This window comes from Chiloscyllium plagiosum, chromosome 24 (genome assembly GCF_004010195.1).
Source record: "Chiloscyllium plagiosum isolate BGI_BamShark_2017 chromosome 24, ASM401019v2, whole genome shotgun sequence".
Lineage (NCBI taxonomy): Eukaryota > Metazoa > Chordata > Chondrichthyes > Orectolobiformes > Hemiscylliidae > Chiloscyllium > Chiloscyllium plagiosum.
Genome location: NC_057733.1, coordinates 48,524,907 through 48,537,629, shown reverse-complemented (window position 1 = coordinate 48,537,629; position 12,723 = coordinate 48,524,907). Strand labels below are relative to the sequence as shown.

Below are 12,723 nucleotides of genomic sequence, written 5' to 3'. Positions count from 1 at the left end.
TTCAAATATGTGGTAAAAACAATAACTGCAGATGCTGGAAACCAGATTCTGGATCAGTGGTGCTGGAAGAGCACAGCAATTCAGGCAGCATCCAACGAGCTGCTGCTCTTGGATGCTGCCTGAATTGCTGTGCTCTTCCAGCACCACTGATCCAGAATCCTTCAGATATGTGTCAACATCTAGGTCACGAGTAGATTTTTGTCTAGATTGGTTTTCCACGGCCACCTCTTTTTTTTTTTCTCTCTCTGGCTTTCTATTGTCTCTCCTCCACATCAATGAGATTCAAGCAGGAAACTTGTATGAAAAATTGTGAGTGCTTGCTTCTTTTGTACTCTGGGAACTTTAAAACTCTGACAAAATACAATGTGGTAAAGTGTGAGGTTATGCACTTTGGTAGGAAGAGCCACCCTGGACTACTTCTTTGCTGACTGCTGATGTGACATCAGCAGCCTCAATTTCTCCAACTCCTTCCCCCACCCACTCCAATCTCACCCCTCTGAACGTGCAGTGCCCCACTTTCTCCGCACCAATCCCTGGTTCACCATCAAACCCGCTGACAAAGGCGGGGAAGTGGTAGTCTGGAGAACAGACCTCTATGTCACAGAGGCCGAACACCAACTCTCCGATGCCACATTCTAGCTCACATTATTGCCCACAACTCCACTGTGAACCATCAGGCCACAATCACTCGTATGGTCTGTGTGCTCATGGCCTCCGGTGATCTCCCCTCCATTGCCTCCAATCTCATAATACCCCAGCCACGCATTGCCTGGTTGTATCTGCTCCTCTAGATCCACAAGCCTGACTACCCCAGCTGGTCCACTGTTTTGACATGCTCCTGCCCCATTGAACTCATCTCGTCCTATCTCGACTCCATCCTCTTCCCCGCTTGGTCCAGGCACTTCCTACTTACATCCACAACATCAAACACACCCTCCATCTCTTCAGTAACTTCCAGTTTCCTGATCGCCAGTGCTTTATCTTCACTATGGACTATTCCTGTCCAACAAACTTACCCAGTTCCCCACCACCAATACCCTCCTCTGCCTTACCGAACTGGTCCTTGTCCTTAATAACTTTTCCTTTAACTCCTCCCATTTTCTCTAAATCCAGTGGGGTGGCCATGGGCACATGGAAGGGCCCAAACTGTGCCTGCCTCTTTGTAAGCTAGTTGTGAGGGCTAGTTGTGAGGGCTGAAGAAGGGCTTATGCCCGAAACGTCGATTCTCCTGTTCCCTGGATGCTGCCTGACATGCTGCGCTGTTCCAGCAACACATTTTCAGCTCTTTGTCAGCTATTTCGAACAGTCCCTCTTCAGTACCTACGCCGGCACTGTGCCCAACTGTTCCGCCGTTACGTCGATGACTGCATTGGCGCAGCATTCTTGTACCCAGGTTGAACTGGAGCAGTTCATCGACTTCACCCACAACTTCCACCCCACTCTCAATTTCAGTTGGTCCATCTTGAATACCCCCCTCCCCTTTCTTGACCTCTCTGGCGACAGTCACCAGACAGATGTTTACTATAAACCCACAGACTCTCACAACTACTTGGACTACACCATCTCCTACGCAGTATCCTGCAAAATTTCATCCCATTCTCCCAATTCCTCTGTCTCCGCCGCATCTGCTCGGACGAGGAAACATTCCACTCCCAAGCATCCCAGACGTTCACCTATTTTGAACAACCTGCTTTTCCCCCCCTCTGCATCCAGACAACCCTCCAGCACAACCCCTCCATTCCCCGTTGCACTGCCCTAAACTCCCCACCCCCACACAATAAAGACAGAGTCCCCTTGTCCTCACTTATCACCCTACCAGTCTCCGCATCCAATGCATCGTCCTTAAACACTTCTGCCTACCTAATCTAACTAGACCCCACCACCAAGAACATCTTCCCTTCCCCACCTCTCCTTCCACGAGAGCCATTCCTTGGTTTGCGCCACCTTACCCACCAACCACCCCCAGATACCTTCCCTTGCAACCGGAAAAGATACACAATCTGCCGACACACCACGCCCTCACCTCCATCCAGGGCCCCAAACAGTCCTTCCAGGTGACACAAAGATTTACCTGCCTCTCTGTCAACTTAGTTTACCGTGTCAGGTGCTCCCGATATGGTCTTCTCTCCATCAGGAGACTAAACGTAAACTTAGGAAACAGTTCACCGAGCATCTAAGCTGGGCCCACAGGGGCCGACTGGACCTCTCAGTCACTGCCGATTTGTTCCCCTTCCCACTCCCTTTCTGACATGACCATCCTTGGCCTCCTCCTCCATTGCCACAACGAACCAAACTGCAAATTGGAGGTACGACACCACATCGTCCGCTTGGGCAGCCTGCAGCCCGGAGTACTTAACATTGAATTCTCCAATTTCCAATAACCTCCCTTCCCCCGACTTCCCTCGCAGAGGCTTCCCCTCCCTTCCACTCCTCCCAGCCACCTACCGGGTTCATTACTTCCATTGATCAACCATGTCCCTGTCCTCACCTATCCGCACTTCACCACCCTGCTCCCACCACCCCTTTATCTGCAGCTCTCCTTACGCTCACCCTCTGTCCTGAAGAAAGGTAACATCCGAAACGGCAACTTTTCTACCTCCTGATGCTGCCTGGTTTGCTGTGTTCTTCCAGCCTCCTGCTTGTCCAGAATCAAGGTGTAGGCTATTTTCTAAATGAAAAAGTGTTTCGGAAATCAGAAGCCCAAAGGGACTTGGGAGTGTGAATTCTTAAGATTAATGTTAGAAACGCAAATGCAATGTTAAGCTTTCATTTAATTTGGACTAGAATACAAGAGCAGTGATGCACTGCTGAGGCTTTATGAGGCTCTGGTCAGAGGTCATTGGGAATATTGTAAGCAGTTTTGGCCTCTGTATCTAAGAAAGGATGTGCTTGAGTCAAGAGGAAGTTTACAATAATGGTCCCAGGGATGAAAGGTTTGTCATCTGAGGAACAGTTTAGAACTCTGGGTCTGTAGTCAATGGAATTTAGGAGAACTATGGGGGATCTGATTGAAACTTATAGAATACTGAGTGGCTTGGATTGAGTGGAGAAGATCCTTCCTTAGTGGGAGAACTAATACCTGAGGGTGCAGCCTTCAATTGAAGGGATAACCCTTTTTAGAAACAAGATGAGGAATTTCTTCAACCAGAGAGTGATGAATCTGTGGAACTCATTGCCACAGAGGACTGTGGTGGCCAAGTCAACGAGTGTATATAAGGTGGAGATAGCCAGATACATTCTTGATTAGTAAGGGGATCAAGAATTAGGGAGAGAAGACAGGAGAATGGGCTGAGAAGCATATCAGCTACTATCCAAAAGAAGAGCAGACTCAATGGGCAGAATGGCCATATTCTGCTCCTATGTCTTATGGTCCAACTTACACTGCAACATCTCTGCATCTTCCTCATGACTCGCCCATCTTTGTGACATCTGAAAATTTTGAGATGTCTCATTTAGTTCCCTCATCTAAATCATGTATATGTATTGTGAATAGATGAGGTCTGAGTACCGATTCATGTGGTACTCCACTAGTCCTCTCATGCCATTGAGATAAAAGCCCATTTATTCCTACTCTGTTTCGAGTCTGCTAACCAATTTTTCTGTCCATTTAATACATTACCCAATTCTTTATACTTCCATATTATGCAGTCATCTCTTCCATGGTACTTTGCTGAGGGCCTTTGGAAAGAACAGACAAACCACATTTAGTGGTTCCCCAATGAACTCTACTAGTTACATCCTCAAAGAATTCCAACAGATTTGTCAAGCATGATTTCAGTTTTGTAAATCTATGCTGACTGTGAATGTTAGAGTCATAGAGATGTACAGCATGGAAACAGACCCTTTGGTCCAACTCGGCCATGCCGACCAGATATCCCAACCCAATCTAGTCTCACCTGCCAGCACCCGGGCCATATCCCTTCAACCCCTTCCTATTTATATACCTATCCAGATGCCTTTTAAATGTTGCAATTGTACCAGCCTCCACCATTTGCTCTGGCAGCTCATTCCATACACGTACCACCCTCTGCGTGAAAAAGTTGCCCCTTTGGTCTCTTTTATCTTTTTCCCCTTTCACCCTAAACCTCTGCCCTCTACTTCTGGACTCCCCCACCCCAGGGAGAACACCTTGTCTATTTACCCTATCCATGCCTCTCATGATTTTATAAACCTCGATAAGGTCACCCCTCAGCCTCTACTACTGTTTTCTAAGTGGTCTACTATAAAATCATTGATTGTAGCATCTTCCTTGCTACCAACATCACTCACTGTTTGATAATTTCTTGTTTTCTCTCTCCCTACCTTTTTAAACAGCAAGGTTACATTAGGTACCCTTCAATCTGTAATAAATATTCTAGGGTCAAAAGAATCTTGGAAGATGACCACCAATGCGTCAACTCCTTCTAGGTCCACTTCTTTATGTATTCTAGGATGTAGATTATCAGGCTCTGGGGATTTATCAGCCTTCAATTACGTTAATTTCTTCAAGACTATTTCTTTACAAGTATGGATTTGCTTCAGTTCCTCTCTCTTACTAAATCCTGTGCTCCCCATCATTTTTGATATATTATTTCGCTTTTTTGCCTTCATAGAGGAGGACATAAATAGTTTGTCTGCTATTTCTTTGTTCCCCATTATAAATTCTCCCTTTTTCTGACTGTATGGGACCTGCATCAGTTTTCACTGATTTTTGTATTCTCTTTACATATCTATAGAAATTTTAAAAGTCAGTTCTTTGTTCCCTGTAAACATACTCTTATTATCTATTTTCCCCTTCTTAATCAATCCCTTGGTCCTCCTTTGCTGGCTTCTAAACTGTTCCCAGTCCTCTGGTCTATTGTTGTTTTTCTGACCAATTTGTATGCTTTTTACTTGCATCTAATGCTATCTCTAACTTGTATTGTAAACCACAGTCTGGCCATATTCTCTTTGCTTGACAGGAATAAACAATTTTTGTAGTTCACCTATTTGATCTTTAAATGTTTGTCATTGCCTATCGCTGTCATCTCTTTCACTGACATTACCCAATTCATCGCAGCTGACTCACACCTCATCCCATCGTAATATCCCTTATCAAGATTCAGGAGCTTAGTCTCAGAATTGACTACCGCACTCTCCATCATGTTGAAGAATTTTGTCATATTATGGGCTCTCATCTCCAAGAAACCTCTCACAATTAGATTAAATATCCAGTTTAAGGTGGCCTGTTCTCTAATTGGTTCCTTAATGTATTTGTTCAGAAAACCATGCTGTATACACTTCAGGAATTCCTTCTCTACGGTATTGATTTGCCCAATCTATATGTAGATTAAAGTCACCCATAATTACAAGCATCTTTATCACAGGCATCTCTGATTTGCTCTTTACTTCCCATCATTCCTGCCACAGTTTGGTCTATATACCATCCCACACTGAATGTTTTTTGCTCCTTGGTATTTCTCAATTTTACTCTCACAGGTTCTACATTGTCTGAGATAATATCTTTCCTCAATTTTGTGTTTCTATCCACCTTAGCCAGTAATGCAACTCCACTGCCTTTTCCTTTCTGTCCTTCCTAACTAATGAATACAACTGGATTTTCACTTCTCATCTTGGTCATCTGGTGAACTGTGACCTTAGTCTCAGGTTTGAAATTCTGGTCCTCAAATATTCTCTGGTTGAAGGCAGAACTGGCATGTTAGAGTCATTGATAAGTTTCGTCAATGTTTGTCTGTCTTTGTCGCGACGAAGCTGCCAAAATATGGAAAATACTCCAACTACGATTGATATTGTGATCTGGGAGCTGGATGGAAACAGACTTTAGTTTCTTGGATGCTTTAGTAAAAGGCCTATTTTCTCATACTTCAGAGAAAGATTTGACAATGACCTGCAGCTGTTTCTAAGTGAGCACAGACATAACAGGCATCCAAATATTGAAATGCCAATCACTTTAGCCTGTTCCACCATTCAGTTGGATCATGGATGATTTGAGTTTTCTCCATTTATTTGTTCACGATGTTTTCACATTTTTTTTTATGTGTGGCATGGTGATAGTGTCACTGGACTAGAAATCCTAGTAGAATCACTAGACTTGTACAGCCTGGCCTAATGCACTGGGGACAAGAGTTCCAATCCTGCCATTGCAGTTGTTAATTGAATTCAATTAATTTTCATAATAGTATTAATAATGGAGTATTAAGCCTAGTCTCAGTGATGGTGACCATGAAGCTATCGTTGGTTGTTGCAAAAAACCCATTTGGTTCGCTAATGTCCTTTTGGCAAGGAAATATGACCAGAAGACTGAGCAGTAGTGGACCTCTCAGCCCATCAAGGCTGCTGCACCATTCAATGAGATCATGGCTGATCTGATTAATCTTCAATTTGACTTTCCTACCTTTTTCCCAAAAAAATGCTGATTCCCTTACAGATTAAAAATCTCTCTATCTCAGCCTTGTATGTACTGAATGACCTAGCCTCAACAGACATCCGTGGTAAAGAATTCCACAGATTCAGAACCCTCCAAGAAGAAATTCCTTCTAATCTCTCAAATGTGCGACCCTTTATTCTGGGATTATGCACCCTGGTCCTTGATTCTCTTGCATAGGGAAACCTTTTTTTTGCAACTACTCTGTCAAGTCCTCAAAGAATCTTTGTATGTTTCAATAAAGTGTTCTCTCATTCTTTGAAATTCCAATGAGTGCAGACCCAATCTACTTGAACCCTCCTCATAAGACAGATCCTCCATACCTAGTATCAATTTAGTGAACCTTCTCTGGACTGCTCCCAATGCCTGTATGTCTTTTCTGAGATAAGGGGCCAAAAGCTGTTCATTGTTCATGCTGTGTTCTGACTAGTGCCTTGTATAGTTATAGTAAATCCTCCCTACTTTAATACTCCATTCCATTTGTCTTCCTTATTCGCAGCTGCACATTGATGCTAGCTTTTTGTGAATCATGGACAAGGATTCCCAAATCCCTTTGTTCTACAGCTTGCTGCAGTCTTTCTCCATTTCAATATTCAGCTCCTGTATTTGTCCTGCCAAAGTACATAACCTCTTGTTCCCTGACATGGGTCTTCCATCTGCCAAGGTTTTGCCCACTCACTCAGCCAAGGTAAAAACAATGATTGCAGATGCTGGAAACCAGATTCTGGAATAGAGTGGTGCTGGAAAAGCACAGCAGTTCTGGCAGGCAGGAAAATCGATGTTTCGGGCAAAAGCCCTTCATCAGGAATACAGGCAGAGTGCCTGAAGGGTGGAGAGATAAATGAGAGGAGGGTGGGGGTGGGGAGAAAGTAGCAAGCAGGAAAATTGCTCCTCGGATGCTGCCTGAACTGCTGTGCTTTTCCAGCAACACCCTATTCCGGAATCCATTCACTTAACCTGTCGATATCCATCTGCAGACACTTGGTGGTGTTCTCACCGCTTGCCTTCCATCTGTCTTTGTCTTCAGCAAACTGGGTTGCACTACATTAATTTTCCTCGTGCAAGCCAATAACATATATCATAATTAATGTGGCCCTAGCAATGATCCTTGTGATACACCACTGGTTTTAGGTTGCAATCCTGAAGATGCCTCCCTTATCCCAATCCTCAGTCTTCTGTTAGCTAGCTGATCCTCTATTCATGTTAACATAATATTTCTAACATGAGCTCTTATTAAGTAGCCTAATTTGTGGCACCTTATCAAACTCCTTATGAAAATCCAAATGTATTACTACTGCTTCCACTTTATCTATTCTGTTTGTTACCTCCTGAAAGAATTCTAGCAAATTTGTGAAGCATGATTCCCCCTTCATAAAGCCATGCTGACTCAGTTTTATCATATGTATTACAAAATGCTGTGCCATTACATCCTTTATAATTGGCATTTATTTTTCCCCAATGACAGATGTTAAGCTAACTGGCCTACATCGCCTCATATTTGTCTCTTTCCTTTGTAACTAAAGGTATTACAGAGGAACCTTGATTATCTGAGCGAGGGCACTATTTCGTTTTGATTTGACCTTAAACAAAGGAAGCCATCCTGATCTAACACCATGCTGTACTGGAGAGTTTGTTTAAATCTATAATTTTAATGAGTCTGCTATTTAAACAAACTAATCTTTGCATTTTGCAAATTGCAGGTTAAACTGAGAAGGATGAAACCCTTACCATCACATAACTATACGAAATCCCAGCATTAAACAAGGTCCTGAACAGCTTCTACAATCACAAGAGCATTTGTCAGTTTCCGTGAATTCAATATCGCGCTGGAAAGACAGAAGTATCGCCTCGTGCATGTGTTTACTTTCTCTGCCATTTTTTTCATTAATGGCCCGGTAAAGTGACAGGAATAAAGCAAAGGGCTGTGTAACTAACCCTTGCATTTAAAAAAAAATCCAGTCACTATTGCTTGATGTGCTTGTGTTTCTTTGTTTTTGCCAGCATTTTCCATGTTCTTCGAATAGGTAATCCGAATTCACTTATCTCTTTGATGTAACATGTTGACAGGTCCTTGAGATCCTCTTTGGATAATCCGAAATTTGGATAATTAATATTCGGATAATTGAGGTTCCTCTGTATGTGAGCAGCTTTCTACTCCATTGTGACTTTCCAGAATCTAAGGATTCCTGGAAAGTTACTACCAGTGCATTTACTATCTCAGCAGCTACTTCATTTAATATCTTAGAGTGTATCCCGTCAATCCAGAGTACTCATTGCTCTTTAATCACGTTAGTTTCTCTTGCACTTTTTCTTAACTGATAATTATTTTACTTACTTCCTCTTCTCCTTTTGCTGCTTGAATATTTAGTAATTAAATTTTAAAAAAAAATATTTATTGATCACTGGAACAATGTCATAATTGGTCCATGGTTTATGCAGCCTCTTCCTTTGCCATGCGATCTTTCTTCAGGGTCCCATAAATGCTGCCTTTTCCTCAGTGGTCTGGAAGTGGCCATGACCAAATTTTGGAAGTGTTATCAATAAACTTCAGGTCGATCTTCTCCACAGCACATCTTCTGCACCAACAAGGGCTTGTGCAGTGTAAGCACACACCTCTTGGTACCAACAACACAGTCCTTCATCATTACAAAATCATTGGTCACTTCACCATACTGAGGACATTCTTCTACTGGGTTGATGCTCTTGTCAGTCAGGTCGTACTCTGTAGCTGCATTATTCTTCACCAGGTTACCATCCTTGGTTTGGTCACCTGATCCAATCCTGTAGGTCATCTTGTTGATCTCTGTACGGTGATGGTATCCCTTCTGACCTGCATGAGCAACAGAGAAAACTACACAGGCAGGATGCCAAGCTCCAATACAGGCAACTTTACGCAGCCCCTTGTGAGTCTTCCTTGGCAGTTTCTTTGTGTGCCAACGACTGGTGAACCCTTTGAAGCCATGGCTTTTGGTTACACCAATGGCATCTATCATCTCATCCTGATCAAACACCAGATTAACAGCAACCTACTGTTCCTGTTTCTGTCTTGCCCAATCAACTCTCTGCAATGATTCCACCATTCAACTGCATCTCCATGATGTGGGGCGATTTCTGACGCAAGGGAAGCAGGAACATCTGTGTGTAAACAATGATACAAATAACCTGGCAGTATTTCTTCATGCTGTTGAAGTTCTTCTCCAGTTGCTTCTTGCCATCATCATTCTGCCATTTCTTGCAGTACTTGGTGAAAGCCGCCTTCTTGGGATTGTCCCAATTCCTGTAGAACCGACACATCATGCATTCATCACTGATCTGCTCGGCAAAGATGGTCTTAAAGGTCCGGAGACCACAGGGAGTTTCAATGTAGCAACGAGACCAACAATTACCGTTGGACGAGTTTCAATTACAGTCACCGCTTCAACCACCTCCTCCTTGTTTACCTTTGAACCAGGCCTGTCAATGTCAGGAACAACGTGTGTCATGCCAGCCTTGTAACCAAAGAAGGGGTCAGATGGATGGATTTGGAAGAATTATCTTTTGAGGAAACTGTTCACTTTGCTCTTGTGCCTCTGGCTCCTTTTTCGGGGCAGGAAGCCCAGAGAACAGTGTCTGGGGGTGGAGAACTTAGAATGAGACATTTTTCAAAGTGACCTGAAAGGAGTATTTAGTAACTTAATGATGCACGTAATGTCTTCCACTGTGAACAATGATGCAAATTGTTGATCATTAAGTTTGCAGATGATAGAAAAATTGGGGTGGTAATCAGAAAGGAGGATAATTTTAGATTGCAGGAGGTAACAGATGTGCTGGTCAAGCTGCTCAGTTGAAAATGGAAATCATTCCAGATTAATGTAAGGTGATGCACTTCAGCAGAACAAACAAAGCAAGGGAATTCATGATGAATGGTAGGATCCTGGAAGTACTGGGCATGTTTACTGGTTCCCTAAAGTACAGAACAGGTGGATAAAGTGGGTAAGAATGGGATACTAATAGCCAAGCTTGGAGTTTTAGAGCAGTGAGATTATGCTGCAACTATACAAAACATTGGTTAGGTCACAGAGTATTGTGTGCAGTACCTGAATCCACATTCTTAGAGGGGATGTGATTAACACTGGAGAGGATGCAGAGGAGATTCACCAGGACTTTGCCTGAACTGGAAAGATTGGACAGAGTGGGCTCTTTTCGTTGGATCAGACGAGACTGTAGGGGAACATGTTTGAGCTGGGACCTTAGATTTAAGGTAAGAGGCAGAAAATTTCGGGGAAATGTGAGGCAAAACCTTTTCACCCAGAGGATGGCAGCGCATTTAGATCTCACTGCCCCTGTACAGGCAGAAACCCTCCCAATATTTGAGAAATATTTAACTGTACACTTGTGATGTCAAGGTTTACAAGGCTATGGTCCAAATACTGGAAAATGGGATTAATATCAGACCATAAGAAATAGAAGCAGGAGTAGGCCATCTGGCTCATTGAGTCTGCTCTGCCATTCAATAAGATCATTGTTGATCTTGTTGTGGACTCAGCTCCATTTAGCCATCTGTTTACCATAACCCTTAATTCCTTTACTGTTCAAAAAATGTATCTGTCTTTGCCTTAACAACATTGAACAAGGTTGCCACAACTGCTCCACTGGTTAGGGATTTCCTCAAACTTGAATCCCTTTGGCTGAACTAGTTCTTTGTCACCTTGGTCTGAAATCTGCTCCCCCTTATTTTGAGGCTAGGCCCCCAGTTCTAGTTTCACCCACCAGTGGAAAACACCTCTCTGCTTTTATCTATTCCCTTGATAATTTTGTATGTTTTTATAAGATACCCCTCATTCTTCTAAATTCCAATGAGTATAGTCCCAGTCTACTCAATCTCTTCTCATAAGCCATCCCCCTGAATTCCAGAATCAACCGAGTGAACCACCTATAGTGCTAGTACATCCTTTGTCAAGTAAGGAGACCAAAACTGTGCACAGTAGTCCAGGTGTGGCCTCACCAGCACTCTGTACAGCTGCAACATAACCTCACTATTTTTAAACTCCATCCCTCCAGCAATGGAAGACAATATTCCATTTGTTGTCTTAAATACCTCCTGCACCTAAAAAAACAACTTTTTGTGGTTAATGTACAAGGACACCCAGGCCCTCTGCATAGCAGCTTGCTGCATGTTTCGCCTTTTAAGTAATAGGCCACTTTGCTATTATTCCTATCAAAATGGATGACCTCATTATATATAATATTAAGATTTTTACTCCATGCCTACTCACTTAACGTATCTATATTCCTGTGCACACTTTACTCATCTTAGTGTCATCTGTGAACTTTGATACGCTACACTGAGTCTATTTTCACTTTGGCTTTGTCTTCCTTTTTATATGTTTAAAGTAGATCTTGCTATCTGTTTTGATATTACTTGCAAGTTATAGAATCATAGGGATGTACAGCATGGAAACATACCCTTCGGTCCAACCCGTCCATGTCGACCAGATATCCCAACCCAATCTAGTCCCACCTGCCAGTACTCAGCCCATATCCCTCCAAACCCTTCCTATTCATATACCTATCCAAATGCCTTTTAAATGTTGCAACAGTACCAGCCTTCACCACTTCCTCTGGCAGCTCATTCTATACACGTACCACCCTCTGCGTGAAAAAGTTGCCCCTTAGGTCTCTTTAATATCTTTCCCCTCTCACCCTAAACCTATGCCCTCTAGTTCTGGACTCCCCCACCCCAGGAAAAAGACTTTGTCTATTTATCCTATCCATGTCCCTCATAATTTTGTAAACTTCTATCAGGTTACCCCTCAGCGTCTGACACTCCAGGGAAAACAGCCCCAGTCTGTTCAGCCTCTCCCTATAACTCAAATCCTCCAACCCTGGCAACATCTTTTCTGAACTCTTTCAAGTTTCACAACATCTTTCCAATAGGAATGAGACTAGAATTGCACGCAATATTCCAACAGTGGCCTAACCAATGTCCTGTACAGCCACAACGTGACCTCCCAATCCCTGTACTCAATACTCTGACCGATAAAGAAAAGCATAACAAACTCCGCCTTCACTATCCTATCTACCTGCGACTGCACTTTCAAGGAGCTATGAACCTGCACTCCAAGGGCTCTTTGTTCAGCAACAATCCTTAGGACCTTACCATTAAGTATACAAGTCCTGCTAAGATTTACTTTCTCAAAATGCAGCACCTCGCATTTATCTGAATTAAACTCCATCTGCCACTTCTCAGCCCATTGGCCCATCTGGTCCAGATCCTGTTGTAATCTGAGGTAACCCTCTTCGCTGTCAACTACACCTCCAATTTTGGTGTCATCTGCAAA

General features: G+C 43.1%; 1 protein-coding gene and 1 pseudogene across 3 annotated transcripts in view; one reads left to right on the top strand and one right to left on the bottom strand.

Moving 5' to 3' along the window:
• smurf2 (SMAD specific E3 ubiquitin protein ligase 2) overlaps positions 1-12,723 on the top strand; it is a 297,299-nt gene that overhangs the window by 52,017 nt on the left and 232,559 nt on the right. The window lies entirely within an intron of this gene.
• On the bottom strand, positions 8,835-10,041 carry LOC122562271 (annotated as a pseudogene).